Below are 27947 nucleotides of genomic sequence, written 5' to 3'. Positions count from 1 at the left end.
GCGCAAATGTAATTTTTATTAAAAAAATAAATAGAATAAAAGGAAAATTAAAAAAAAAAGATTTCATACTAATGACAAAAAAAAGCAAATTAATGAATAAAAATGTACGTACAAATATAAAGTTTTAAAAGAAAGTAGGAACAAAACTATATAAAAAAAAAAAGCGGAAAAATCTATAGGAATGTCATTCGAATGATTTTGGTGCTGGTTAGGGACGGGGTCGGAGGTCGACAGGACTGTTTGATGTGCTTGCTTGGTATGGAAGGGCTGTGAAGGCGATAGTGCAGAAAAATCGGGGAGATGTATTACGAAGGAACTGAGGGCTTGTGCAAGCATCGACATTTGAGACTTGTACGATGCCAGCTCACTCCTTAGGCCAACAACTTCTTGCGTCAAAGCCGTAACCTAGCCTTTTGACTGCGATGATGACGAGGCTCTACTCTCCCATCGCTTGACATTTCCCATCCCCCGACAATAGGTCCCTGGCCTCTGACCGAAAGTCAGGTCTAACGTCTCTGTGACGATGTGAAACCATGCATCCTCAGGAGGATCCACAGACTCAATCGGTGTGTCTGAAGAAAGCTGGGAGGCGGACTCTTGAAGCACCAACTGACTCTTATCCACCATAGTCGCCTGTTAAAAAAAAACATGGATTATTAATAGAAAACAATTTGAAATAATTAGTATAAATGTTGAATGCATAAGAAATTACATGAAGGGACTCGGTCAACTCATTCCCAGGCCGAACATAAACGTCAGCAAAGACGTCGATCTTCGGAAATTTTGAACCCTCCTAAAATCGAAAAAGATAAGGAAATGTTAGTAAGAAAAAAAAAATTATTAGCGACATTTTAAAATTGGAAATGAAAGATATAATATATACCTTCCGTCGCGCCTCCATCCTATAGGAGAAAGGCCTCGAACCTGAATGGTGGAGAAGAGTTTTCTTCTCCCGATTGATCTTGTTCGCCTTCGCCTTCTTCTGTTATACAAAAAATAAACGTATTAGTTGTAATACTGAAAGAAAAATAAAAATAATAATAATAAACATTAGTATAAATTAAAAACAGTAAAATGAAAAAAAGTCGTAATTAAAAACGAACCACATATCCCGGCTCCTGAAAATGACTGCAAAGCCAAACCCAACTATCTTGTCAGTCTTGCACCTCCTTTGAACAACCCTCCTCGAGAGCGACCTACAGATCATCAAATTGCTGGAAACATTGGTGCAGGTCACTCTTCCATTGCTTGTAGCGTTCGGAGAAAAGCCGATTGAGGTATGCGAACATGTCCTCGTCTATATCTTCCAAATTGTAGTTTGTTTGCAATGTAACAAATATTTTGAAAGTATTAGTAATAAAAGATAGTAATAAATATAAATATATAAATTTTACATGAAAATCATTAAAAAGCGACCCTATTTACGGATAATTGGTTGCGCACTGTGTTCTTCTTCTCCTCTGACATCATCTTCCAAGACTTTGACCGCATAGGGCAAAAGGTCTGCACGACATGCCCAATGTCGTGGGCCAATGCACTATGCTGCTCTGCCGTTGGTGCTGCCTGATGTCGCTCATTGTATCTGATTGGGATACAACCATTGGTCACTTGGGTGACCTTTGCAATCTTCAATTGCTGACGAGGTCCCCAGGTGTTTTTTCTTTGCTGCAAAGAGATGAAAAAAAAATCATTAACCCAAAACTAATAACGAATCCTACTAAAATTTCGGCATAACTGTAGACATCGAAATTTCGGTAAATAAATGTTGACCGATAAATCAAAGTGTCAACGCTCATGTATTACATAAATTTTACACGTAGCGTGTGACTCAACGAAAATTGAAATGAGTTGGAAAAGTCATCAAATAGGACACGTGTCAACACCTGGCAGAAACGACTTATTTCATCTGGAATATTATATTCAAAATTAGGCATTGGAAAATTCTATAAATACAAGCCTATTTCATTCATTTAAGGGGAACCAAAAAATGATTAGGCAAAACTCTTGAAGCTCTGAAGCTCTGAAACTCCGAAGCTCTCAAGCATCTAGGTTCCCGAAGAATCAAGAAAGCGTTTTCCGTTCATCGTTCATCCTAAGATCAAGCCCCAACGGCCCTTTGGATCAACAATCATCCACCAATTCAAGATCAAGCCCCGACGGCCCTTGAAGAAAGTGTTTCTCGTTCTTCGTTCATCGTTCTTCCAAGATCAAGCCCCAACGGCCCCTTGGATCAACCATCCACCAATTCAAGATCAAACCCCGACGGCCCTTGAAGAAAGCACCATCGTTCATCATCCGTTCATCCAAGATCAAGCCCCAACGGCCCTTTGGATCAACAACGTCGACAAATCCACACATCCAACCGTTCTTCAAGATCAAGCCCAAAAGCCCTTGAAGATCCGTTCATCACTGTTCTTCAAGATCAAGCCCAAAAGCCCTTGGAGATCCGTTCATCACTGTTCTTCAAAGATCAAGCCCAAAAGCCCCTTTGAAGATCCGCTCAAATCCACCTTCAAGATCAAGTCCACGGCCTTTGAAGAACGTTCATCCTTAGATCAAGCCCAACGGCCCTTTGGATCAATCACACATCCACAAATACACACTTTACGGAGATCGAATCAGAGGATCAAAATAGAGAGAGATTGTAACCCAAAATATTCAAATACAAATATTTGTTTGTGCACGTTGTTCTTGTCCCCTTCGTTTCAGGAATTTTCCGTGTTCACAAATTGGCACGCCCGGTGGGATATCTCTACCTCTCATCTCTTTCTCCGTTCAAGGAATCCAAACACACCTCAAAGTCAATGGCATCAAGCAAGGGACAAGCCGTTCTCGCAACCACTGAGGGAAGGATCCTAAGCACTTCTGCCGCAAACGGACAATCTATTGGCGCCACAACCGCTCCTCAACATGCCACTTCAAAGTTGGTGCCGCTAAAAGAGCATGGGGAGCATCAAAGGTGTGAGTCTGTCATAAACCTGACCTCGCTGGAGGCACCGAAGCATGCTGCTGAGGCACACAAGATGACATCCCAAAGCAGCCAACGACGTTCTTCATCAGCATCCTGGATGTCTAAAGGAAAGTCACGTCTATTGGTCGCACAAGTCATGACTATCGGTGTTACCTCTGTTGAAGAACAACTGGCTCAAATGAATGAAGCGATCGCAAGGCTAACACGGATTGTTGAAGAAAAAGACTTGCAAATCGCTGCACTCGTCAGCCGACTGGAGCCACAGGACGACGAGAACCCCGACCCGAAGAATGATCCACTAAAGAGAAGAGATGACGAAGAAGATGAGCCTCAGGTGGAGAAAAACGATGTGAAGCCGAAGCCAGACCAAGCAGCGGCACTCATGGGATCTCTTTCTATCCAGCAACTGCAAGAGATGATCACCAACACCATCAAGGCACAGTACGAAGGGAGCTCAAATACCTCCGGGTTGTACTCAAAGCCGTATTCAAAGAAGATCGACGCCTTAAAGATGCCGAGGGGTTATCAACCACCAAAGTTCATGCAATTTGATGGAAAGGGAAACCCAAAACAGCACGTTGCCCACTTCGTTGAAACTTGCAACAATGCAGGAACCGAAGGGGATTACCTCGCCAAGCAGTTTGTGCGCTCGCTGAAAGGAAACGCCTTTGAGTGGTACACAGACCTAGAGCCTGAGTCTATCAACAACTGGGAACAATTAGAGCTGGAATTCCTCAACCGCTTCTATAGCACCCGCCGCACTGTGAGTATGCTAGAGCTAACGAGTACAAAGCAGTGGAAGGATGAGCCAGTCATTGACTACATCAACAAATGGCGCACTCTAAGCCTCGACTGTAAAGACAGGCTCTCGGAAACCTCTTCAATCGAGATGTGCATCCAAGGCATGCAATGGGGTTTGCAATACATCCTTCAAGGCATTAAACCGCGGACCTTCGAGGAATTGGCCACTCGCGCCCATGACATGGAGTTGAGCATCGCCCATCATGGGAAGAAAGAACCGATCGCCGACTACAAGAACGACAAAGTTCTTGGGACAAATGTGGAAAAGGCTGCATGGAAACCCATCAAGGAAGCGATGACGGTCAACACATCTCCCGTCAAAATATCCACACGAGGCAAGGCGATTCAAACCGAAGCTTTTCGTGATCAAGAGATGCGTAGACGCACTTTGAAGGAGCTTGAGGAGAAGACTTATCCATTCCCTGACTCTGATGTGGTTGCCATGTTAGAAGACTTGCTGGAAAAGAAGGTGATTGGTTTGCCTGAGTGCAAACGGCCAGAAGAGATGAATCGCACCGACAGTCCAAGGTACTGTAAATTCCACCGCTTCATTAGTCATCCGACAGGAAAATGTTTCGTGCTGAAAGATCTCATCATGAAGCTGGCTCAGAAAGGAATCATCGAGCTAGATCTTGACGAAGAGATGAATCGCATCTTAACCGCTGGGGGCATCGTCCAAGACAAGCAAAATTGAAGGATGGACTCAAGTCACTCCTAAGAAATTGCACAAGAAGCATATGTCTCCTCCACAAGTCCGCCAATCGGAAAGGGGGCAAAGCAGCTCTTGTCAACCTTCAAAGCAACGTGAACGTGTTGAAAATGAGGAAATTTCGACACATAGATCGTCCATCCCCATCACGATGCGTGATTTCTTTCCTGAAGACTTCTTCAACTACTCAGTCAAGGCTCCTTGCTATGAAGATTGCGATGAACGACTCTCTCAGATCGCTTGACGAACCAAAGCTCCTTGTCCGCACGAGCCTAAACTGTAGGACACGAGGCTTCTCGCCTGCACGAGCCTAAACTGCATGGCACAAAGCTCCTTGTTCGCACGAGCCTAAACTGCACGAACCAAAGCTCCTTGTCCGCATGAGCCTAAACTGTAGGACACGAGGCTCCTCGCCTGCACGAGCCTAAACCGCATGGTACAACGCTCCTGGTCTGCACGAGCATAAAAGGCAACACCAACGCTCCTTGCCTGCACGAGCTGAAACTGCAACACGGCACCAAATGCTCCTTGCCTGCACGAGTTGAAACTGCATACGACACTAACACTCCTGGCCTGCATGAGTTAAAACTGCAAACGGCACAAAAAGAAAATACCAAAAAAAAAAAAATGTATGTATTTGAACTACGTTTCGACTTGATCTCTTTGGAAGGGTACGTAGGCAGCTTGAATATTCAATTTCAAGTTCAGTCACAACAAATAAAAAAATAATAATAATGTTTTATTAGAAAAAAATATACATATGTTTTATATATTTAAAGAAAAAAAGAGAAAAAAAAAAGAAAAAGGAATACATACGTTATTACTTGTTTACAAAAAAAAAAAAAAAAAAAAAGGAGTTCTTTTACATACATATATATATTTATGTATGTATGTATATCCATCAGCGGCCAGCCTCTTAGAAGGAGGCCATCCAGGCCCAAGTGGCAGCCTCCAAGCCCAATCCGAGGTCAAGTCCAATGCCTGTCTCAAATCTCAGCCGCACCAAACCTCTCATCCTCTCCAATGTCGAGCTCTCGAGCTCTGCTTCAATGTGGCTCTCAACCGCCTCCCAACCAATCCCATCCCCAAAACGCTGCGTATCACATGACGGACTACCGGATACCGCCGAACAAGAGTACCGCAAGAAAGTCCTCCGAGACCTCAACTCCTTGATTTTCGGCGCCGACAGGTCAGCGGACGACGACGCCGTGGATCAAGAAGTGACTGATACTGAGTGGTTCTTTCTCGTTTCAATGACTCAGTCGTTCGTCAACGGCGGCGGGCTTCCGGGTCAGGCCTTCTTTCGCTCCACCCCGGTCTAGGTTGCTGGACTGGACCGACTGGCGGCTTCTCCGTACGAGCGGGCGCGACAGGGCCAAGTGTTTGGGCTGCAGACTATGGTTTGCGTTTCGACGGCGAATGGGGTTGTGGAGTTGGGATCGACCAAGCTCATCTACCAGAGCTCCGATCTGATGAATAAGGTCAGGGTTTTGTTTGATTTCAACAATTTGGAGGTCGGTTCTTGGCCTATGAGCGGCGGCGCCACCGCCGATCAGGGCGAGAACGACCCTTCGTCGCTCTGGCTCAACGATCCGTCGACCACCACCATGGAAATGAAGGACCCGGTGAATACTTCGGCAACCACCAACACCAGCAACCAGCTAATTTCAAAGCCGGTGCAGTTCGACAACCACCCGAGCTCCAGTAGCTTATCCGAGAACCCGAGCCCGATTCAAGTACCACAATTGCAGCAGCAAGTACAACAACAACAACAGACGCAGAGCTTCTTCACCGGGGAGCTCAATTTCTCCGATTACAACGGATACGACGGAAGCAGGTGTTTGATGAAAGTCCAGAGAGAGAGTACAATGGTGATTTTGAATACAGTAAGCTTGGAGATGACGCTTCCAGGATTTGTGCAAGCAATGACGGTGAAGATCTGGACTCAGGAGAACTGATTCATTTCTGTTGTTGTAAATGATTGCATCTGTGTCACAGAGATTTTGACTTGAGGAGGTCGGATCCGATTCTGCCCAGCAAGGATGATCCGCTCTAGCTCTCTGTCCTCCACACCTACCCACATCGTGCTCCATCTTTTACCTAAGCGTAGAACGATGATACCACTGATGAAGATGACCAAATGAGCAGTGGAGGATTGTACCAAAGCTTCGAGATGGAGACGAACCCGATAAAGTCTTCGTCAAGATTTGAAGGCATCGCGGAGCTGGCGACCGAAGGGGCTCGAGCTTCATGTGCTTGCTAATCGAAGATTCGAGCAGTACAACGATGGGTTTTGCAGTGGTGGCAGCCAGTACAAGTTCTACTCCGTCAAGTCCGTTTTTGCCAAATCTTAGAGATCACCACTATGAACAAGCTCAAGAAAATGACGCTGAGAGTGATCGCGGAGCGGCTGTCGGAGGAATGGCGTGCATGATGTCGGCATGGGCTCAGTAAGAATTGACGAGGCGAAGTCTATTGGCTGTGCTCTGTACCTGTGCTCAGTGGCAGTGCAACGGGTGTGTAATGACTGTGCTCGGCAGGCAGTGCAATGGCTGTGCTCAGTGGTTGTGCTCAGTGACGGTAGTGGTGGAGCGTCTTCCTCTGCACCTCCGCCATGGCCGCCGCCTTTGAATGAGATTGACAAAACCGAAGTTTATCAATACACACCCAAAGACCTCCTCCGTCTCTTGCCTCGCAGCTGCCAACGACTTCAACGACCGCCGTCAAACGACTAGCCGGTCGTGAAGCTCGAAGCACCATCTTCTCCGTCCTCCTTGCTCCGCTCCCTGCAAGTTCCTCTACCCATCGCCCAAATTTATACAGAAAAAAAAAAAATAATATAATATAATATAATAAAAAATAAAAATAAATAAATAAAAAAAAAAGAAAAAAGAAAAAAGGAGGTGGTGGTGCATCTTTTTTCTGGAAATTTTACATAAAATTGCATTCTACATACAAAAAAAAAAAAAAAAAAATTTACAAATGTGCAAACAAACGGGAAGGAGTCTTTATTGCTCAGGTGGTGTCTCAGTACTCGGTGGAGCTCTAGGAAAAAGAGACATCGGAGGTTGACTGTTTGAAGTCACACCACTCGGTGGAACTCCAGGAAGAAGAGGAGCCGGAGGTTGATCATGAGGAGCTTCATTACGCGGTACAGCCCCAGAAGACGAAGGCAAATGCTGCTGGAACAAACCCACAAACCTCTGATGATCAAGTAAAATCTGACCATCAGATTCTTGCATCTGGTCAATCTTCCTCTTCATGTTTGTCGCATAGCTATGTGCGAGCTTATGCAACTGTTTATTCTCCTGCTTGAGCCCTTTAATCTCCTGTTTGAGACTCATCACTTCCGCCGCCAATGATTCAACTTGATGGGTTCGAGCAAATAGGCGTTGGGCCATATTAGACACAGAACCTGCACACTGCACACTGAGAGCCAGAGAATCCTTAACAGCCAACTCATCAGACCGTTTGGAAAGTAGTCTGTTATCTCTGGGAGTGACAAGGTTTTGGGCCACCACCGCAGCGGTCATATCATTCTTCACCACCGAATTCCCAACGGTAAGAGGACCAGTAGGGGATATGAAGGATGGGCGCCATATGTTGTCTGGAGAAGGCGGGACTGCCTCTTCACCAAGGTTCAAATCAAAACGACGGTCGGAGGGTCCAGACATTTTCAAAGGTGTTGAAGAAAGAAGAGGTCAGACAGATCAAGATCTTAGAAGTGCAAGAAGGGAGTTTCTACAAGCGAAAATTCAAGTGTGCTTTGAAACGAACTGCGTGCCTCTATAAAAATCAGCACTCAACGGGATTTCAGAGATCGAAGAGGCGAGCTCAGAATTCGAAGATGCCAATTCAAAAATCGAAGAGGCAAGCTCAGAAATCGGAGAGGCATCTTGCTTTTCCAGACGCGTCAGCACCCATCACACGCAAACTCAGCTTTGCGGAAATCACGGGCAATTTGTCGAAGCGCCGATCCCAGATATCGAGGAGACGCCAGTTTTTTTTTCCAGACGCGTCAGCACCCATCACACGTAAACTTAGCTTTGCGGAAATTACGGGCAATTTGTCGAAGCGCCGATCCCAGATATCGAGGAGACGCCAGTCTTTTCCAGACACGTCAGTACCCATCACACGCAAACTTAGCTTTGCGGAAATCACGGGTAATTTGTCGAAGCGCCGATCCCAGTTATCGAAAAGGCGCCAGTCTTCTTCAGCCGCGTCAACACCTGTCACATGCACACTCAGCTTGGCGGAAATTACGGACAATTTGTCGAAGATTTCTGATAAAGAAGAAAGTACGTGAAGCCATACTGATCAATCACGCATTGGTTGCTGACACGAGTGAAAGAACAGTACCTCTACAGGTATTAAGGAACTCCCTATAACTGTCCACCTTCACCCTCCATAGTAAGGCAGACATACAGAACCTTTCTTCATCTTCGAGAATGCCTTCCCAACGAAGCCTCTCGAGTCACTCAGTGTTCCTTATTCCTTGGGGTACCTCAGCAAACAAATGACACCAAAGCAAAAGTATCTCATATCACCGGGGTAGAAAGCAAAAGTATCTCATATCATGCGTTCTCCCTATCCTTTCCTTTGTCCTTGTTCTTTCCTACAAAGATAAGGATAAGGAAAACAATATGCCGGAACCTCCACTCAAACTCGGGTAAGGAACCGACTGCTTGGAACCCTTCCCTGGTTGCCTACCTAGCACTGCTCTCGAGTACTCGTCTCCCACTGCTGCTGTACTTTCAAAGAAGCTGCCACATCTGCCTGGAGAACAGATAAGGCAAGTGAAAATGATACCTTGCAGCATGTGGAGACAAGGTGCAGAAGGAACAAGCAGAGAAGAATGCGGTCTGCACAGTCAACTCAGCAGAAGGAGTCTGAACTGAGGAACTCGAGAAGCTGCCACATCTGCCTGAAGAAACAAGCAGAGAAGAATGCAGCATGCACAGTTAACTCAGCAGAAAGAGTCTGAGATGAAGAACTCGAGAAGATGCCGCATCTGCCTGAGGACGGTGAACTCGTTTTGACCCTCAAATTCTTGGGTCGACTTACTAGGCGTTATGGGCTGCACGTGCCGATTCACCACCCTTGAATCAAATCCTTAAAGATCAAGTCACCAACTGGAAGAATAGCCCATCAATCTTGAAGATCATACCGTTGACCAAACTGCTCAGGTGTGAATTAGAAAGATTGAACAAAGCAACAAGTAGTCGGGACTTCCCCTCGTGCCTGCTTGCCATGTGTTGAGTCAACCTTCAAGAATCAAGCCTCGACGGCCCTTGAAGAAATCACAAGTCCGATTCAAGATCAAGTGTCTACCACCCTTGAATCAAAACCTAGTTCAAGAATAAGCTGTGGAAAATCAACAATTGGAGGAATCCAGAAAATCCTCCAACCCAGTTCAAGATCAAAGCTGTGGAAAGCCAACAAAGCGCAAAAACAAATACGTGCCGATTCATCCACTACCAAAGCCAAGGATCATCTACCACATAAAGCTCCTTGTGGTCCAAATCCACCTTCAAGATCAAGCCTCGACGGCCCTTGAAGAAATTTCAAACAAAAGTTCAAGAACAAGCCTCAACGGCCCTTGAAGAAATTTCAAACAAAAGTTCAAGAACAAGCCTCAACGGCCCTTGAAGAAATCTCCAGCCCAATTCAAGATCAAGCCTCGACGGCCCTTGGATCGACATCTACATTAAGGGACTTCAAAACGCATCTCCTACACGTGACAAGCACATGTATACGACGCGCCTTGAAGTGGGGGCATTTGTAGACATCGAAATTTCGGTAAATAAATGTTGACCGATAAATCAAAGTGTCAACGCTCATGTATTACATAAATTTTACACGTAGCGTGTGACTCAACGAAAATTGAAATGAGTTGGAAAAGTCATCAAATAGGACACGTGTCAACACCTGGCAGAAACGACTTATTTCATCTGGAATATTATATTCAAAATTAGGCCTTGGAAAATTCTATAAATACAAGCCTATTTCATTCATTTAAGGGGAACCAAAAAATGATTAGGCAAAACTCTTGAAGCTCTGAAGCTCTGAAACTCCGAAGCTCTCAAGCATCCAGGTTCCCGAAGAATCAAGAAAGCGTTTTCCGTTCATCGTTCATCCTAAGATCAAGCCCCAACGGCCCTTTGGATCAACAATCATCCACCAATTCAAGATCAAGCCCCGACGGCCCTTGAAGAAAGTGTTCCTCGTTCTTCGTTCATCGTTCTTCCAAGATTAAGCCCCAACGGCCCCTTGGAACAACCATCCACCAATTCAAGATCAAACCCCGACGGCCCTTGAAGAAAGCACCATCGTTCATCATCCGTTCATCCAAGATCAAGCCCCAACGGCCCTTTGGATCAACAACGTCGACAAATCCACACATCCAACCGTTCTTCAAGATGAAGCCCAAAAGCCCTTGAAGATCCGTTCATCACTATTCTTCAAGATCAAGCCCAAAAGCCCTTGGAGATCCGTTCATCACTGTTCTTCAAAGATCAAGCCCAAAAGCCCCTTTGAAGATCCGCTCAAATCCACCTTCAAGATCAAGTCCACGGCCCTTGAAGAACGTTCATCCTTAGATCAAGCCCAACGGCCCTTTGGATCAATCACACATCCACAAATACACACTTACGGAGATCGAATCAAAGGATCAAAATAGAGAGAGATTGTAACCCAAAATATTCAAATACAAATATTTGTTTGTGCACGTTGTTCTTGTCCCCTTCGTTTCAGGAATTTTCCGTGTTCACAATAACCTCCCCTATAATTAAAACATTTCCCAAAACCCTGAAAATAACATAAACAATATACGTATCCAACACAATGATCACAACAGTTTAATAAAAGGTTCAGAACGATGACAACTTTTTAATCCTTACATGACATGACATAACAAATTGAACCTAAAATAAAAACTCAGTTAACATGGGAATGAGGGAGTGAATTAGGATTGTATACCTGGCCGTGTACCCAGGCCATCGGTTGTGGATCCCGATGGCGACATCTGGTTCGTAGTGCGAGGGCGCCGGTGAGTACGTCGAGCGCTAACAGGCAACGCCACCAAAGAAGTCGACGATGCCTGCGCCTGTGGGACTGGAGGACCAACTGGGTCAATCGGATTGACCGGCCTATGGTCCATCTTTGCCGGAGCAGTGGTGGCAGTAGTAGGTGTAGTCGTCGAACTAGGTGTAGCCGTCGGACTAGGTGTAGAAGTCATCGCCCTCCGGGTTCTAATGAATTGTGACATCTACAAAATTGGAAATCAATTTGTTTCGTACACAAAGATTTAACTTACCGTGCACATGCTAATAATTTGATCTTAAATTTAAAACAAAATTTAAAAACCCTAATTCTAAACCCAATTCAAGTTTGGCAAAAACAAAACTTAAAACTAATATACTATACACAAACTAATCAATTCAGATAGGATATAGACCCATCAATTATAACTTATAAGAAGAAACTAGCATAAATGAGTAGTTGGAGGCAAAATCATACCCTATAAATGTATGCGTTCGTCTGTATGTACGTGCTGTGTGTGTGTGGGTGTGTGTATGCACTGTCTGTGTGTGTGTCCATGTATATATGCTGATTTTGGGTGTGTGTGTGTTGATGTATGCTAATTTTCCATGTACTCTGTGTGTGTGTGTGTTGTGTGTGTATGTACTAAGCAACATAATTACTTAATAGTTTCATAGGTAGTAATGAGAAAATGGACCATATAAAGTGATTCTCACACTCTTTAAACATCCACATTACATATAGAAATCATATGACTATTGGATATAAATAGACATATCAGCAAATCAATGCCATGATTGTCTTCAACAGAAAAGCAAGACGGAGGAGAAATGGACAGGAAAAGAGTAAGAATAGTAAGGGAGAAAAGCAGCTTAGGAGAAGTATTCGCTTAATTAGCACGTAAGGATGGTGGTCATGTATTTATATTATAAGTATGCTCCAAGTGCAATGTGAACATTTACCAAAATTGTTTAGGATACAAAATTACACGTCGAAAATTCAAGTTTACAATCATATAGACCTACGCAGAGGTTTATGTAGAGCACGTACAATGCATACATCAAAAGAGAAAAACAAGAAATGCCATCCAACTCTGTCTCCCCTTGTTTCTCAAATATATCCAAATTCAGCCAAGAAATCATACATGGGAACTGAGATTGAAGCACAACCTAAACCGGCAACCTTTTAATTACATTGAGAAAAAGAAGGGAGATGGTTGAACCTTCGAAAAAACAACTTGATGATTCAAAATATTCCACAAATCAACAAAGGTTAAGGATCCCATCTTAGACAGATCATTTTGAGTGCCACTTAATTTGTTAAACGCAGAAAATTTTGAATTCCAAATAGACTTCAACATGAAGGAAATCCAAAAAAAATGCAAAACTCCCAAATTAGCAATACTGCAAGATAGATACTTTATTGAAACTAATTGTATCTGCAGGAAAGAACATTGGCTTCTCAAACCTCATCTTGTTTACAATCATTTACAAATGTGCAACAATTTAATAAGAAAATTTCCAAAATCCAACAGCAAAGTAGTAAAAACCCCACTCGGAAAACCAAGGAACAAAGCTAAAGATAGTAGTAAGTTGATTTAGTTCCATTATTTCTCAACACACTGAATCACTTTGCATGGTAATAAGAAAAATTCCATCAAGAGCAAGACAAGGCTCTAATTCGAACCCTGTACTTGAAATTTAAAAACCCCTAATTTAAGAACCCTAATCTAACCCCCAGTGAAGCACCATAAATCTAACCCCCAATTTAAGAAAACCTAATCTAGCCTCACTGCCCAAAATCGTTCCCCTAATTTAAGACCTAAATCTAACCCCAATTAAGAACCCTAAAAACTCTAATTTAAGAACCTAAATGTAACCCGCAATTTACGAACCCTAAATCTAACCCGACTGCCCTAATTCTAACCCCCAATTTGAAAAAGAAAAAAAAACCAAAAAAACCCTAATTCTAACCCCCAATTTGTAAATAAAGAAAATTTAAAAACTGAAGAGAAAATTACCTCTTGGAGACGAAGTCACAATGGCTGGAGAGAGGGATGGAGAGATAAATGGAGATACAGAGGAAGAAGAGAGACGGTATCACGCAAGGAAAAAGGAAGAAGAGGGAAGTGAGGGGAAGAAGGACAGATAGGGTTAAAATATAGAATCTTGCACGACATAGGCTTTGTCTCGCAAGGCAAAAAATCATCGCGCAAGTTTTTTAAAATTTCCGCCAAAAAAAAACGCTTTAATTGAAATTTTAGACACTTGCGCGACGAATACAATATTTCGTCACACAAATATACTTTGTGCGACAAAATATATTTATTCGTTGCACAATATTCCTGCGTAAATTTAAAATAACCGTTAAATCGTGATTTTTCGTTTCTAACCGTCCAAAAGTTTTATTCTGTTACTTGATCTCTGAATGTTTGTTTTTTGCGATTTTTGGCATGTGCAATCTCGAACCATATACAAACAAGTTTGACGGTTGGATCGTTGAAATTAGTTTCGTAGAATGCGTATCCCATAAAAAAGATAGATTCACTAACACTTAGAGTTTATTTAAGATTTCGTGGTATCCACTAGTGTAAATATTTTAAATTGAAGATCGAATAAATTCATTCTATTCATATAGGGTCAAGGAGGGTAGCTGTAAAAAATTATCAAAGCCGGAGTTAAAATAACCGTTAAATCGTGATTTTTTGTTTTTAACCGTCCAAAACTTTTTTCCCATTACTTGATCTCTGAATGTTTGTTTTTTGCGATTTTTAGCATGTGTGATCTCGAACCATATACAAACAAATTTGACGGTTGGATCGTTGAAATTAATTTCGTAGAATGCGTATCCCATCAAGTTCAATGGTGTGTTTATATATATATTTATTAAGTAGATTTAAATTTATTTATTTTGTACCCGTATAACACTTAAGAAGTTGAGTGGTATGTATATTTAAATCGATCCAATGGTCACCAATTTTTTAAATTAAATTAAATATATATATATATAATTATTATAATTTTTAGGGGTATAAAATTGTTAAATTAATATATATAATTATTATAGTAATTTTTTTAGGGTTACAAAATTATTAAATTAATATTTTGCTTGTCGTGTCGGGTTATCGGGTCGTGTCAGGAATTGCCATGCCTAGCTTGCGCAACCAAAAATTGTTATGTGTCACACAATTATGTTTTAAAATGGTATTTAAAATCTTTTTTTTTGTGTGTTTACAATTTGTTATAAAATACAAACATACCAACTTTATTGGCCTAATCGGATACATTCCTCGTGGTGATAAGGCCCTCGTGGTAAAAAAAAAATTAGGATTTAAACCCTAGTGGTAGAGTCTGTTAGCAAATTTAGTCCAAAATTAATTTTTCCGTTACTTGTATGTTAAATACAGGGATAAAAATGTATTTTAACGTGTACACCTTCTTCTTCCTCCCTCTGCATTTCATCTGTTTATATCTTAAAACAACCCCTACCAGAAAACCACAGAAAATAAACCATGATCATTAATCTCTCAGCTTCTCCACCCTCCTCTTCTTTCTCTCTCATCAAGTTATCCAATTCCAAATCACGCATCTTTGATTTTCCATCAAAACCCAAAACCTACCACTCAAAACCTTTATCTTCTTCCATTTCCTGCTCATTTTCTTCACCAGAACTTGGTTTTCACTGCAAGGATCAATTTTTCATTGAAAATGGCAAGTGCCCACAAGGGAAAAGGTTCAAGTTTAGGACTTGTGTGATTCCTGGGTTCGACTCTGGCAACTTTGAAAGTGCTCAATTGGTTTTGGAAGCGGTTGATGTGTTAACGACCATAATTGTTGTCCATGAGAGCGGTCACTTCATTGCAGCTTATCTCCAAGGCATCCATGTAAGCAAATGGTAGAAGATGAAGGTTTTGGGTGGTGGGTTTTGGGTTTTGATGGAAAATCAGAGATGGGTGATTTGGAATTGGATAACTTGATGAGAGAGAAAGAAGAGGAGGGTGGAGAAGCTGAGAGATTAATGATCATGGTTTATTTTTTGTGGTTTTCTGGTAGGGGGTTGTTTTAAGATATAAACAGATGAAATGTAAAGGAAGGAAGAAAAAGGCGTACACGTTAAAATACATTTTATCCCTGTATTTAACATACAAGTAACGGAAAAATTAATTTTGGACGAAATTTGCTAACGGACTCTACCACAAGGGTTTAAATCCTAATTTTTTTACTACAAGGGCTATCTTCCGATTACCTTATCACCACGAGGACTATTTATCCGATTAGGCCAAATTTATTTACAAAGTAATTCACATATAAAATGGGAATTGTTCATACCATTTTTTCCATCACTCTATATAATGCATTAACCATTTCATGTGTTTTACAAAAAAAGTTACAAATAAATTGCCTTAATCTTCATCCGAACTATAATAACTTTCACTTTCGTCGCTATCATCATTTTCAGTGTCCCATTCCTTATCATCGATAGGTATGTCGCCATCGTCGTTTGTGCGCACTGGACCATCATATTGTGAAATATTACCTAGGTAAATTGTGATTGACTGAATTGGTATTTCGATTGAAGATACGCTTTCTATCTGAAATGGTTCTTGGATAAGATTAGTATCTCGGAGTGTTTCTGCACCACTTTCCATCAAAGATTGAAGACGTTGGTCTACAACATTGTTAATGTCATCTTCAGTACGGTCTTGTTCTGGTATAGCATACACGTTCCTATGATCCATCGTTTGAACAACTTTCTAACCCTTCCCGGCTTTAGGGTCATCTAGATACACAATTTGTTTTGCCATGTTGCTAAAATGTAAGGGTCGTCATCGTACCAAGTTTTGGTAGTGTTCATTGATAGTAATCCATGATCTCTTTTCACACTTCCATACCTATTTGGGTTTGTATCAAACCATTGACACTTAAATAGGATCACTTGGCACCGGTCTTTGTAAAGAAATTGCACGACACTTGTTACTTTACCATATAATTCAATGTCTGTATTTTTGCCTCCCATGGGGACATGAACACCACTGTTTTGCGTACACAACTTGTCATCTCGTGCACCCGCTAAGAGCTTGAAGCCATTGACATGGCAACCCGAGTACAATTCAACACGAATTGGTCTGAACGCCAAGTTTTATAACTCTTCATTGTACGCGGGGGAATTCGATGCTTTCAGTTGATTCACTTAATATTAGACAAACATTTAAATTTGTTAGTTCGAGCAACTTAATTGGTACAATATATATGTCCAATACAAAACACTTCAAACTTACATATTTGAGAAACCACTACGGAAACAATTCACAGTGTTTCTTGGCATACAAATGTGAAGGATGTGCCTACTTCATCATATTTTCGTGCTTGTCTAGGTATGATAGTGTCTCGTCACAATTTTTTAGTACGAACCAATGTGCCACCTCCATGTTCTTCTTGGAAAACGATTTGCCATAAATTGGATCTCCGAATGGTCGAGTGATTCGGGCAAAAACTGAAAGTTTCTCCTTTCTCACACCCCCGTCATTATTGCGAGGAGGACGATTGAAAGTTCTCTCAACATCCTTTAAATACATTCCACAAAATGTAACCGCCTCATATGCCACCCAAGCTTGTATAATGGATCATTCGGGCTTCGCTTTGTTTTGTACACTTTTCTTCAAGTATCCGAGAAGACAACCAAAAGAAACGATACGATACACATATTACTAATCGTAATATATTTAATATTGATTAATAAAAAAGGTGAGGAATATATACCTTTCTATATGATACATCCAAAGAAAGTTGACTAGTCCAACAAGCAATGCCTCATCTGGTAAGTGAACCATCATGTGTATCATACTTGTGAAGAAAGCTGGAGGAAATATCATCTCAAACTTGCATAGAACTTGCACAATGTCATGCCGTAACTGATTAACGTTTGTTTTTCGCAATGTTCTTGACGTCAATTGCAAAAAAAAAACTAGACAACAACATGATTGGTTTCACTACATGGGCTGGCAAAAGATGTCGAATACCCACAAGAAGTAGGTGTTGCAAAACCACATGGCAATCATGACTCTTTAGGCCAGCTAATTTACCCCCGTCAACGTTCACGCAACGTGCGATATTTTAAGCATACCCATCGGGAAACATTACAGATGATAAAAACTTTAAAAATTCTTTCTTGTCATTCAGTTTCATTGAAAAAAATTCAAGATACCTTCTGGCTTTATCATTGACCCTATTCATCCATAAACCCCGTCGTTTTCCCATTCGTTCCAAATCAATACAAGCTTTGATCGTGTCCTTTGTCTTGCCCTCAATATCTAGAATTGTGCCAACCAATGTGTCAAATACATTTTTCTCAACATGCATAACATTGAGGTTGTGTCTCAATTTTAGTTTGGACCAATACGAGAGCTCAAAAAATATATACTTGTGTATTTAGTTCATACGTGTAGAAGGTCTTATCCTACTGACATTGGTCCTGAAAGGAGAAAAATCCAAACGGTTAAGTTGTTCCAAAATCTGAGCACCAGACCATTCTGAGGGTCTGAGGCGATGCTCTTTCTCCCCATCAAACTCTATCCTTCTCTTGCCACTCATGGTCCCAAGGCAACCATCTTCAATGACCAAGGTAACTAACTTTTCTGGCATGCCAACTAGATGTTACGTCTTCCTTACATACAGGGCATGCCATATAAGCCCTAGTGCTCCACCCAGAAACCATTGCATATGCGGGGAAATCGTTCACAATCCACATCACTGCAGCCCGCAAAGTGAACATCATGCTAGTACATTTATTGTATGTTCGCACATCGTGTGTCCACAAATCTTTTAGCTTATCCACCAACGGCTGTAAGTATACATCGATTGACCTACTAGGATCCTCAGTTATCAATAGAGTCATCATCATGTATTCTTTTTTCATACATTTCCACGACGAAAAATTATACGGAAGTACTGTGGTGTTGGTTTAAAACCCTAAATGGATTAAATCCGTTGTGGCAAGTCCTAATCTAACATTATGAGAATCAGCAGCAAACTCAGGGAATGTTCAATCAAACTATTTCCATGCCCCCCCATCTGCAGGATGCCGCATCACATCGTCCTCTACCCGTTTTTCTTTATGCCATCTCATGTCTGTGGCAATATGCATCGACATATACAATCGCTGCAACCTAGGTTTTAGGGGCAAATAACACATGACTTCTTGTGAGATCTTAGTCGTTCTATTCTGAGATGTCATTTTGAACCTTGACTCATTGCATACAGGGCATTTATCCAATGTTTTATACTCTTTGTAGAATAAAATACAATTGTTTTTGCAAGCGTGAATTTTTTCATAACCTAATCCAAGACCATTCAACACCTTTTGGCGTGTCTATGGTCTTTCAGCAAACAATTGTCCTTCGGAAGCATTCTCTTGAAAACCCCCAAAAAGTAATCGAAACACTGGTTCGAAATTTGATACTTTATTTTTCCATGCATTAGTTCCATAATGGCCGTGAGAACAGAAAAGCTCTTGCACCCCGGGTATAACTCTTGGTTGGCATTTTTTAATAGCTTTTCATATTGTTCGAACTCTGCACTGTCCTTTGCTATAGGCACATCATTTTCCCATTCCTGATTGGTGTTTGTTGATGCAAATGGAAAAGCATCATTTATAATATCCATGACTTGTTCATTAGGATCCACAATAGGTTCAACATTATCCACTCTTGTGGCGTTTGAAGACGAAGTATTGTCTAATTGTTCCCCATGATGGTTCCAATTATTATATGTCTCAATCATTCCATTCCTTACTAAATGAAATCAAACATTTTCAATTGTCTCCCTTAACATGTTGTTACACCTCCTACAAGGACACTGGATTCTAGTTGCACCCGGGTTGTGTATACGTGCAAAGTCGATAAAATCCTTGATTTCATCCAAGTATTCATCCGCGCATTTATTCGAGTTCTATATCCACGTCCTGTCCATAATTCCTGGAACCACAATAACAATACAACAATCACAACAACTTCACACAAAATGATAATGTCACCTTATGCCTCTGGTACGGGCCCTATCCCATTCGGGAATGCATAGTCATGTCACGTAATTTGCAGCTACATTAGATTAGATTTCGATGTGGATGGATTTCGGCAGCATCTCGGTACAGTTCTTCAGGTGTACGACCCGAAGAACGTATAGAGATGACATCGAAATCTCCACAACCGAAACCTAATCCTTCAACCATAAACTACGTGTCATAACTGTGCATTCCCAAACTTTCCAAATAATGGGACAATTCAAGAATTAATTTGACCGCAGTCATGCTTTTGCATCCATGCACGAAATCCAACTAATCCTCGAATGGGAAACTAAGTTTTACTAAAAATAAAAAAACAAGTACGAAGTTAATTTCAATTAACTTTGTACATCACAATACATATTTGTACGTCACGTACAAATTTAACAACATAATATAAATATAATTTCTTAACACAAAAAAAACATAAGAAACTAAGTTCAACATAATTTAATTAATTTTATATGTTTAAAAAATAAAACGAAGAAAATGCCTTCTCAATCGTTCTCCACCAATCGCTAATCACAAACAATATCCCTATAGACAATGAAATTAATGGCGTTAGTATGAATTTACATTAATACTTTTATTGTAACGACAAGTAACGCTTACCAGACACACCGAGATAGCTCGATCAACCTAGAGAAAAAGATGGAGGGAGTATTAGATGATGAAATTGAGAGAAAATGGAAATAACGGATGCTAGATTGAGCAAAATTAAAGGGATGAGTGCAGAGGCACAATCTACAAGACATCATTATCAGATACTAGCTTGTTTGTGAAAATGGACTGTGATGATATTATTCTTTTGTTATCATATATGGATGACATAATACTTACTGGTTCAAGCCCAGAGAAGATTCAAGCTGTTATTAAAGATCTTGCAGAAGTGTTTGACCTTAAAGACATGGGCAAGCTTACATTTTTCTTGGGTTTGCATATTTAATATAGAGATGATGGTTCTCTATTTGTTACTCAGTCAAAATACACCAAAGAGCTGCTAAAAAAGGCAGGGATGAAGACTTATAAACCTACATCAACACCATTAAAATCACATACTCAGTTGCTGGAAAACGAAGGTACTAAACTAACTGACCCTAATCATTACAGAAGTCTAGTGGGTGTTCTTCAATACTTAACATTCACTAGACTCGATATAGTACATGCTGTGAATATGGTATGTCAATTTATGACCTAACCAACTGATTCACACTTTCATTTGGTTAAAAGAATCTTGAGATACTCAAAGGGTACAACTAATTGTGGATTGCATTACAAGAAAAGTCCAGAATTTTTGTTCTCACAACTTATTCAGATTCTGATTGGGCTACTGATATTAACACAAGGAGGTCCATAACTAGTTTTGTAGTATATTTGGGGTTAAATCCAATATCATGCCAATCAAAGAAACAAACCATTGTTTCAAGAAGTAGTATAGAGGCTAAATATAAAGCATTGGCACATTCTGCAGCTGATTTGTTCTCGATCAAGTCATTATTTAAAGATCTGCATCAAGTAATTACAGTACCTCCACTCCTACATTGGGACAATTTGTCTGCTCTAGCTCATAGTTCGAATCCAATGTTTCATTCCAAAATAAAGCATCTAGATATAGACAATCACTTTGTTAGGGAAAGTGTAGAAACGTGACCTTGTTATGCAGTATATTCCTACTGAGGATTAAATTACAGACGTGTTTACCAAAGGGCTGCATAGTCCTTTGTTTCTCAAACATTGCAGACACTTGGGAGTACCAGATCAATTAATGCAGTCTTTAGTTACTTGGTTACTTGATACAAACTAAGCTTTGAGAGGTCCAAGCTCAGTTTGAGAAAGGAGTAATAACAAAAATAACAAAAATGCCATGTGACAATTGTTAGTGGAGTGAGTTAGTTACATTGGATGAAATTAGTTAGAGGGATATTAGTGTAATTGAGACATGTGTATTGGAGGATATATAGTGGATGTAATTGGTGTCATAAGGGTATCATTGTGTAATAACTTCTCTCTTCAGAAATACAATTCTCTCTCTTCTTCCATTGATGTTCTTCGAGTTTTTGAAGCTGTTCTTGTTTTTCTTTTGTTAATATGATGTGTCACAAATAAGAAACAAAAACGTTAATCAACATTTAATTAATATACAATCATCTACAACCACATCATTTGATTTAAAAAATTTGATCTCTTTAACGTTACTCTTTTGAAAATATTGAAAGAGCGTATGGAGTTCGAATCAATCAATTTCATAGTTTAAAACTTAAAAAAGGGTTACATTTTGGAGATGAATGGATCAGTCCAATTCATAATGTTGTAGCCCGTTATCACATTCCTTCTCTACTATTAAGAAGCCATATCCAAGTTCCTCGAGCAATAGAAATGTCTTCACCAAGTACTAGTCAATAAAGTCATTAGCCTAATACTAATTTAACCATTCCGACATCATCAAATATATTTGTGAAGATAAAGACTAAATAGACATTGGCAGTCTGTAGTTGGATTCACACAACAGATTCGATTCTCTCATCTAACCTAGTTTTGGGTTGTGAACGCAGAAGTAGAAGTCATATTGATTTGAGCGGATAATTCTTAGGAAAACTAATGAAAATGGCTTGAAAACTTTGAGTTTTAATGATAAGGACAAAATAAAGGGTAAAGTGAATAGTACCAGGATTGACTTTTTAGTGTAAAAATGTGGTTTTTCGTTAAAGTGAACAGTACCGGGTGCTTTTCGTTAAAGTTCCCAATTCTTTTTGCACCTGAGTTTAAATTATTCTTCTGCAGTTTAGATTAATTTAAGTAAAATATCACTCGTATAAATCTTGTTAGAGAGTCCTCCAAGGCTTCAACATTCCGAAGGAAGGAGGGGAATCAAAGAGAACATTGGTAAAAGCTTTTGAGACAAACGTGTCGAACACAACCATGGACATCCATTTCTTGTGGCTGAGGAAGGCAGTTGCTGCATTCCATCTCCGGGTACATATGGACCCTTTAGTCTCAACAATCTATGCTCGTCAATGCAGGGTCGTCCTCGAGAATTTTGGGACCCTAGCCTTCAAAGTGGGGCCTTAAAATTCTTTGAATCCCGGCTCTTTGTACATTTCAATTTGGAGGCCAAGAAATGTGAAAGTAGGCGACACACCTTCAAAATTTGTTGGCTTACAAGAAGTGGTGGGATGGTGCCTATTTCTTCATGTGGTCATCCACTTTTATAACACTCCCCTTTGGATAACCACAAGTCTTTGATTGACTGACTTTAAAATTTCTTCAATAATAACTCATGAGATGAATGGTCGGTCTAAAGGAAACAAAACTACTTTGCTCCTATAGCCAATGTAGCATACTCTTAGACACTCCCCCTGATAATATCTCCCTGTGATTAGAATGAGGTTGGATTAACTAACTTGTAATCAAACCAATGTGTGTCGGTGCAATTCTTGAACTTTTTAAGCGAAAACTTTGGTAGGTAACTGCTAGGGTTGTGGACCATATTAGTATTAAACGCGTTTCTCCAGCTTCCATTACTTACTGATGACAGGAATGTCACACCTTGCAGCAGGGATGTCACAATCATCAGCATGAAAGGATCAAAGTATAACAGATTGTTTTCACTGAATCCCCATCAAGTAAAAATGTTTTACTCAGCAAAATTCTTACTAGTTTTCCTGTCCTGGTACCATCCCTTCTAAGATAATTTATCCCAACACCATCAGAAGAACAAATGCTTATGATATATGGGCATTTCACAAAATATAAATTTAACCAAAAATAGTTATAAAAAAAGAGACAAGCTAAACCCTAAGGAATTCTTCAAGATTGAAAGAGCGTTTTGGCCATGGCGAAATCTCCCACTACGACTTGTTCTCTACAAATTTCAAACACGAAACATCACGAAAACCTTCAACTTGTTTACAAAAATTAAAATATATAAAACATGGAGAAACTTTTTCTAATTGCTCAGAAGACAAGTCGGTGCACCAGATGCTGTAATATAAGTACAAGTACACTGAAAAATATATTTCTCACTCCACTCATAATATTTTATGTACTAACTCGTATTCCGAGTACACTTAAAAATCTTTCCAAAACATGAAATGGGATTGATTAGGCATTGGAGAATTAAAGAATTCGTTGATGCCCAAAAACCTAACCAAAATGAAATGGGGAAAGAACAGTGGGGAACAATTAATCAAGAGGAAAGAGATTACTGTTGGCAAAAAATTTGATATGCATACGATTTATAAGGGGTGCAGATAAACTCGCTTCACTGTCTTATTTACGCATCTACTTTTTAATAAGAAAATTTTATGCCAATTTTACCTTCTGGTAAAATAACATCTAATGAAAAATTCCAAAATTGGAATAGTTTTGAAAATTACGTTAATCAAATCTAGGTGGAAAATGAGGTCTATGGTGTACCGATAGGATAGACACTAATATTGTCATTTTTGCAAATATTGAAAAAGCGTCTTTGAATCTTTCATTTTTAATATTTAAAACTTAAAAAGGTTTACATTTGAATTTTGGAATGATGGATCAGTCCAATTCATAATGTTGTGGCCCGTTATAACATCCCTTGTCTTCTATTAAGAAGCCTATATCCAAGTCCAAAGGCACATAAAGCTTCTTCCATGGAGATTTCCTCGAGCAACAAAAACGTTTTCACCAGCTACTAGTTTAACCATTTCAACATCATCAAATATTCAAATATATTTGTGAAGGTAAAGGCCAAATAGACATTGGCGGTTTGCAGTTGGATTTTCTTTTCTAACCTATTTTTGTGTTGTGAACGCAAAAATAGTTGACACGTTGATTTGAGCGGATACTCTTTATGCACCTAAGTTTGAATTTTTTTTCTGCAATTTAGATTAGTTTAAGTAAAATATCGCTCATATAAAGCTTGTTATTATCTTTTCCTTCCCTAATAACATGTTCACATTGAATTTTTTAGCGTTAGAGAGTCCTCCAAGACTTCAATACTCAGAAGGAAGCAGGGTGATCAAAGAGAACATTGGTAAAAGCTTTCGAGACAAACGTGTCGAACACAACCATGGACATCCATTTCTTGGGGGCTGAGGAAAGCAGTTGCTGCATTCGATCTCAGGGTACATATGGACCCTTTAGTCTCAGCAATCCATGCTCATCAATGCAGGGCCACGCTGAGAATTTAGGGATCCTAGCCTTCGAAGTGGTGGGATTCTAAAATTCTTTGAACCTTGATTCTTCGTACATTTAAATTTGGAGGCCAAGAAAAGTGAAAGTAGAAAGCACACCTTCAACGTTTGTTGGTTGACAAGAAGTGGTGGAACGGTGCGTATTTCCTTATGTGGGTCATCCACTTTTATAACACTCTCCCTTAGATAATCACAAATCTTTGATTGACTGTCTTTAAAATTTATTCAATAATAACTCATGATATGAATAGATGGTCTAAAAAAACAAAAATACGTTGCTCCTGTGACCAACGTAGCATACTCTTAGACGCTCTCCTGTTGATATCTTTCCCTGATTAGAATGGGCTTGTATTAACTAACTTGTCATCAAGCCAATACGTGTCGGTGCAATTATGATCGTTTCTCCAACTTCCATTACTTGTTCTTGCAGCAGGAATGTCACAATCATCTGCATGAAAGGTTCAAATTATAACAGATTGTTTTCACTGAATCCCCATCGAGTGAAAATATCTGACTCGGCAAAATTCTTACTAGTTTTCCATCTGCTGGTACCGTCCCTTCTAAGATAATTTTTCCTAACACCATCAGAAGAACAAACGCTTATGACATATAGGTATTTTACAAAATATAAATTTAACCAAAAGTGTTATAAAAAAGAGAGAAAAGCTAAACCATAAGGAATTCTTCAAGATGAGCGTTTGGCCATGGCTAAATCTCCCTCTACAACTTGTTCTCTGCAAATTTCAAACACGAAACATCACGAAAACCTTCAACTTTTTTACAAAAAATAAATTATATAAAACATGGAGAAATTTTTCTAATTATACGGAACACAAGTTAGTGCACCACATGTCATAATACAAGTATAGATACCCTGAAAAATATTATATTCCCTCCATTCATGACATTTGGTGTACCAACTCGTGTTCTAAGTAGGCTGAAAAATCTCTTCAAAACACAAAATGGGATCGATTAGGCTGTAGACATCGAAATTGCGGTGAAATAAATGTTCACCAACGCATTAAAATTTTGACGTGTCAAGGCATACATGGCATATGCCACGTGTCATACAAATTGTACACATGGTGTGTGACTCAACAAAATAAAAAGAAATACCCTTGGAGGATTACACAAGTTTTTTCTTCTCATTTTGGGCAATGACAAGGCAAGCACATTTCAATCCATTGAAGATCAAAACAAGGTTTTCTTCTCATTTTGGGCAATGACAAAGCATGCACATATCAAGTTTAAAATGATATTAAGTGGAAAATTAGGCCATAAAATTACCACTTCAAGTTTAAAATTGTATTAAGTGGGAAATTAGGCAATGGTGCTTGGAAAAGAAAAAAATATTTTGTGGTGGTGATTCATTCTCAAAGCCTATAAATAGGCTTCTACATCAAGGTATCATGAACCAATTTACAAATACATTTCTCTACTCCCAAAATGGAAGAGAATACTCCCCACACATCCAAAATCCTTGAAGCTTTGAAACTCTAAAGCTTTCAAGCATCCAACCTCCCAAATTCAAGTAAATCCCGAAGGATCAAGAAAGCCCTCTTCGTTCTTCGTCAAATCCTCCTTCAAGATCAAGCCCTAACGGCCCTTGAAGAAATTTCTCCTTCAAGATCAAGCCCCAACGGCCCTTGAAGAACTTCCACCAATTCAAGATCAAGCTTCGACGGCCCTTGAAGAAAGTGTTCAACAAATCCACACAACTGTTCATCCTAAAATCAAGCCCCGACGGCCCTTTTGGATCAACAACATCAACAAATCCAACCGTTCTTCAAGATCAAGCCCAAAAGCCCTTGAAGATCCGTTCATCACCGTTATTCCAAGATCAAGCCCCGACGGCCCTTGGATCAACCATCCACCAATTCAAAATCAAGCCCCAAAGGCCCTTGAAGAACTTCCACCAATTCAAGATCAAGCCCCGACGGCCCTTGAAGAAAGCACCATCGTTCATCATCCGTTCATCCAAGATCAAGCCCCGACGGCCCTTGGATCAACAACATCAACAAATCCACACATCCAATCGTTCTTCAAGATCAAGCCCAAAAGCCCTTGAAGATCCGTTCATCACCGTTATTCAAGATCAAACCTTAACGGCCCTTGAAGAAACACTCATCCTCAAGATCAAGCCCCAACGGCTCCTTGAAGATCCGCTCAAATCCACCTTCAAAGATCAAGCCCACGGCCCCTTGAAGAAACTTCCAACAGTTCATCCAAGATCAAGCCTCGACAGCCCTTGGATCAACGAAACATCCACAAATCAACACCTTACGGAGATCGAATCAGAGGATCAAATTTGAGAGAGATTGTAACCCAAAATCATCAAACACCAAATATTATTTTGTGCATGTTTGTTCTTGTCTCTTTCGTTTCAGGAATTTTCCGTGTTCACATAGGCTTTGGAGAAATAAAGAATTCATTGATGCCCAAAAACCTAACCAAAAGGAAATGGGGAAAGAGCATTGGGAAACAATTAGTCAAGAGGAAAGAGATTACTGTTGGCAAAAAAGTTGATATGCACACGATTTATAAGGAGTGTAGATAAACTCACTTGTCTTATTTACGCATCCACTTTTTAGTAAGAAAATTTTATGCCAATTTACCTTCTGGTAAAATCATCTAATGACCAAAAAAAAAAAAAGTACTTGCAGATTGCCCATTTCCTTGTGTCTGATGAAGATTTTGCATCATCATATTCATATCTCTGCAGCTGCCGCGTTTCCTTATTTCTGATGAAGGTTTGGATCGACATACGTGTTTTTCATGACCTACAAGTACTTTATGAATAATTTTACCCTTTATGTCACCATTCATACCTCTGCAACTATCTCAATTCCTTTAAATAAAATTTTCTTCATTTTTAGTTCTCTCTAGTTTAATCATAAATAATAGTTGTTCATGTTGTGGCTTATTTTAATTGACAGGGAGAGAGGGGGCCTGGGCATAGAGAGAAAATAGAGAGAGATGTGCTTGTAGGGTTGTGTAGAGGATATGTTATTCCCCCTACGTAGTGTCTTTATTTATAGTAATAAGGGAGGGAAGAATTTTCCGCCTCAAAGGAATACAAGTAATAATAGGGTATAATAACTTGAATCAAATCAAATCTAATCTTGGATTTACAAAATCACACTTAAATACAAAGTTTATAACACTCCCCCTTAAGTGTGTAAATACTCAAGTAAAT

At 40.0% G+C, this 27947-nt stretch overlaps 1 long non-coding RNA gene and 2 pseudogenes across 1 annotated transcript; 2 read left to right on the top strand and 1 right to left on the bottom strand.

Annotated features, from left to right (window-relative positions):
• Positions 1-177: 177 nt before the first annotated feature.
• LOC126631063 (uncharacterized) lies at positions 178-13626 on the bottom strand (annotated as a pseudogene).
• LOC126631064 (transcription factor MYC2-like) lies at positions 5444-6477 on the top strand (annotated as a pseudogene).
• On the top strand, positions 10047-27111 carry LOC126631065 (uncharacterized). The gene is made up of 2 exons (XR_007626226.1): positions 10047-10604; positions 26705-27111. It is a non-coding gene; the product is annotated as an uncharacterized LOC126631065 (long non-coding RNA).
• The last annotated feature ends 836 nt before the right edge of the window (positions 27112-27947 follow it).

This window comes from Malus sylvestris, chromosome 8 (genome assembly GCF_916048215.2).
Source record: "Malus sylvestris chromosome 8, drMalSylv7.2, whole genome shotgun sequence".
Lineage (NCBI taxonomy): Eukaryota > Viridiplantae > Streptophyta > Magnoliopsida > Rosales > Rosaceae > Malus > Malus sylvestris.
The sequence above is the reverse complement of the archived record's forward strand: the minus strand, read 5'-3'. Positions and strand labels throughout refer to the sequence as shown.